We start from the raw sequence: 3,994 nt of genomic DNA on the forward strand, positions 1-3,994 counted from the left end.
CCTGGTTAACTCCACATTCCAGCGGGCCACCAGGGAATCGGCTGAAAGGCCATCAACATGGGATAAAGCATCCCCAACCACTCTCTGGAAACCATTTGGATCCATTAAGTGGCGGGGGCGGACCATCCGAATCGGTCCCACCTCCCTGCAGAGGGGATGGGTCGCGGAGAAGTCCAGTTGCACCAGGAAGTGATCTGACCATGGCACTTCTTTCGTTTCGCTTTTACTTAGTGTCAGATCACCAACATCCGTAGAGGTAAACACCAGGTCCAAGGCATGTCCGCGGCTATGGGTTGGGCCAGACTTATTCAGGGACAGCCCCATGGAGGCCATGCTTTCCACGAAGTCCCGAGCGGCCCCTTGTAAGGTCGTGTCGGCATGGATGTTAAAATCCCCTAGGACGACCAAGCTAGGTGTCTCCAGGAGAACATCCGCCACGACCTGAAGCAGCTCGGGCAGGGAATCCTTGGTGCAGCGGGGAGGTCGGTACACCAAAAGGAATCCTGTACTGCCCCTATTGCCCAACTTCCAGAACATGCACTCAGAAAACTGGGTCTTCCCAATAGGACGCCTGGTGCAAACTAATGACTTCCTAAAAATCACTGCAACCCCCCCTCCCCGCCCACATGACCTGGGTTGCTGTGCGTAAGAGAAACCTGGTGGACAAGCAGCGGCAAGGACAGGCCCATCTGCTTCATCCAACCAAGTCTCTGTTACACATGCCAGGTCAAGTCCTCCATCCATGATCAAGTCATGGATGGCAGTGGTCTTATGAATCATTGACCTGGCATTGCACAGCAACACTTTCAGGTCATGTGGGTATCCCTTGCTGATTCTAGTATTCATCCGGTCAGGACCAGACCCAGAGGCAGGGATAGTCCTCAGACAACGACTAAACCTGCCTCCTCTGTAATGACATGGTCTGGTCTTAGCGTAACTCCTCCTCCTACCCGTGATCACTGAGATCGGTTGTCCCAGTGCATTCCCCCTGGTGGCAGGTGGGAGTCCTGTCGCGACAGTCTTCAATAAAGACCAAGCCTACTGGCTGCTGTTTTGCTCTGGTCTTCCTGGCCGGTGTCCTTGTTTTTTGTCCAAGGGAGCCCTCAGATTTCTCCGTTAACAAAACAAATATAAAAAATTCCTTCCAGTAGCACCTTAGAGACCAACAAAGTTTCGTGCATGCAGACGAAAGCTCATACCAATAACGAAATCAGTTGGTCTCTAAGGTGCTACTGGAAGGATTTTTTTAACTCTGATTTTGTGTTGTCTTTCAGATGGTAAACTTGCAGGCAGGACTGCCTGGTTTCTAACTTGCAACCTGTGCGGAGTCAATCCGCTGCGGCCGCTGGTATTCTGGGCTCAGCCGAGGCGCAACCGCTGCGGCGCCCTCTTCGCTCCGGAGCCGCCCCAGACGTTTAGGGTTCGGGGAGGCGGAGGGGGGCCAATCGCGGGCCTCCGCGCTCCTCCCGGGGTTGCCGGATGCGGGCTGAGTCTGGCGCGCAGCAGGCGCCGCGTCTTCTCCGGCCAGGCGCGCTTTGCAGCGCACCGGGCGCAGGAAAGGCGACCCCGCGGGGAGGGTCGACGGGCCCCTCGGGCTCCCTGCCGGCCAGGCGAGGCCGTCCTGGGCCAGCGAGGCAGCTCGGCGGCCGAAGCGGAGCGCGGCGTGGCTCAGCGCCTGGGCCGGACTCCTTCCCCCCACAGGGCAGCGCTCCTGGTTTCCCCAAGGCGCCGACCCTTCTGGGAAACCCTCGAGTGAAGCAACCCTGACGGGAGCCGCGGGGACCCCGAGCCCGCCCAGGAGCCCCCCGCCCGCGGCCCCCTCCGCCCGGCAAGAGCGAGGGAAGGGTCGGGTTGGAGGTGTGGGTCCCCTCGAGGAGTTGCGCCCCCTGCCCCGACGGAAGTAGGGGGCGCCTGGTTGCGCACGTGCGCTCCAGCGTCTCACAAATCCCACTCAGGACACCCCCCTCTTCTCACAGGAAGGCTCAGGCCCTGAGCACCCGCATCGCCAAATGTTGCTGAATCTGGCTCAGTGCCTGCGGCGGTGGCAGAGCCCTTCCTTGGCAGGCAGAGGGTCCCTGTTCAGTCCCCAGGCCCCTCTGGGGGGGGGGAGGGGAGGGGGGGAAGGCAGGGATGGAAAGACCTACCAGGCAGAGTGGACTGGAGAAGAGGAGACCCAGAGATGACCTGAGAGCCATCTCCAAACATCTGAAGGCCTCTCAATGGAAGGTGGGGCAAGCTTGTCTTCTGCTGCTCCAGAGGGAAGATCCGGAACCAATGGATTCAAGTGGCAAAAAGAGAGATTCCAACTGAACACCAGAAAGACCTTTCTGAAGGTAAGAGCTGTTTGGACAGTGGAACAGACTCCCTTGGAGTTGGTGGATTCCCCTTCCTTGGTGGTTGTTAACTAGAGGTTGGGAGGCCATTTATCAGGGTCCCTTCCAACTCTACTCATCTCTGCTTCTACAGGTAAACGGTCTGAGTTGATAGGAGGCAACTTCCTGTGCAATTGTCATGAGATGGGAAGATAGTTCTGAGCAGTCTCCCATGGACCTCCTGCCCATGCTTCTAGAACTGGGGTTGGTTGAGGAGGGGGCTTTTGGAGCTAGCAGGGTGGCCAGAGATGATCAAGTACTTTGCCCTATACTGATGATGGCTCTTTCCAAGCCTGGAAGGAGCAAGCCCACCTGCCCACCTCTTCTCTCAGCTGGGTCAGGTGCTGACTCTCGCCTGTGAAAGGGAAGCTGTGGAGGAAGGAAGCTGCCTGAGGTATGGCAACCAGAAAGGGTGGTGAGGCCGAGGGGAGAAGGCCGAGGGCTGAGCTGCTCTCTGGAGGATCTATGGGTGCCCCTTGGTACCTGATGAGCAGCAGGGAATTTAGGGCACCTGTGCTCAGCCTGCAGATACATGGAAATTACCCACATCACAAAACACCCATTCTGCCTCTAGTTTCCTCCTTCCAAGGAAACAGAAGCCCTGGAGATCTCGCCACTCAGAGAACTGGGGCATTGCTCCATCTAGCACTGTGTCATTTGCCCCACATTCATACTCTAGTCTGCAGCTGCTGTCTGAAAGAGTCAGCACTGTGTGGTTTATGCGCAAGAATTTATGTGCATAGCCAAGAGAGGCAGGATGACTCCACACTTCACACTCTGGGGAGTCGCACGTCAGCAACATCTTAACAAGGCCTAATGCTTTTGCAGAAGGCAAAGGGACAGGTCTGGACAGAAGGGCAGGTGACTCAGAATAGGAATCACTCTTGGGTGGGATCTACACACATATAAAAAACGCTGTGAAATGCTTTTTTTAAAAAAAAAATGTTTTTGGAAAATACATTGAATTTTGCATAGCTTATTGTCGTCATCTAGTGTCACATTTGTATATAGCACATTTTAAACATTTTATTTGCAGCTGTGTTGCTGAGTCCTTGCTCAACAGGGACAGCTGGTAGAAATCCCAGAAACGTCCTTTACAAAAATGAAACATTTGCATAACTGGCCTCAAGAGAAATTGAAATCTGTGGGGTGAAAGGAAGCCCTTTGGAACTGGGCCTGGCTCCAAGCACCTCTGGGACCCAGGCAGGGGTACAGAATCAGGCTACCAGTAGAAGGTCCAGAAATATCTTTATTGGCAGGGACTAAAATGGAAGAAGGAACTCTGTGGGGCCATCAGCAAATGACCCACATGAAACCCCCTGGGAGGCTCCGTGTGGCTGTGCTGCTGCTCATCCTTTCATGGCTTCTCCCATCATCGATTCTGCAGTGCTGCATGCTGGGAACTGGTCAGCAGCGACAGGGGCAGCTTGTCCATGCTGGTCTCCCACAACTTGATCCAGTGAGCAACTGCTGCCAGGATCCGTCCCTTAGTCTCTCTTGCCTTCTGATCCCCATATTTCCCTCTCTGTATCTGGATTTCACATCAGGGACATCCGTGCTTTCCTCCTGTCTCCAGAGGGAGGTGGTGGACTCTCCTTCCGTGGAGGTTTTAAAGCAGAGTT

General features: G+C 55.3%; 1 long non-coding RNA gene across 1 annotated transcript; it reads left to right on the forward strand.

Annotated features, from left to right (window-relative positions):
- Nucleotides 1-2,009: 2,009 nt before the first annotated feature.
- On the forward strand, nucleotides 2,010-3,461 carry LOC309347773. Its single transcript, XR_014159031.1, has 2 exons — nucleotides 2,010-2,333; nucleotides 2,467-3,461. It is a non-coding gene; the product is annotated as an uncharacterized lncRNA (long non-coding RNA).
- The last annotated feature ends 533 nt before the right edge of the window (nucleotides 3,462-3,994 follow it).

Source organism: Podarcis erhardii (assembly GCF_964252035.2).
Source record: "Podarcis erhardii genome assembly, chromosome: 8".
Classification (NCBI taxonomy): Eukaryota; Metazoa; Chordata; class Lepidosauria; order Squamata; family Lacertidae; genus Podarcis; species Podarcis erhardii.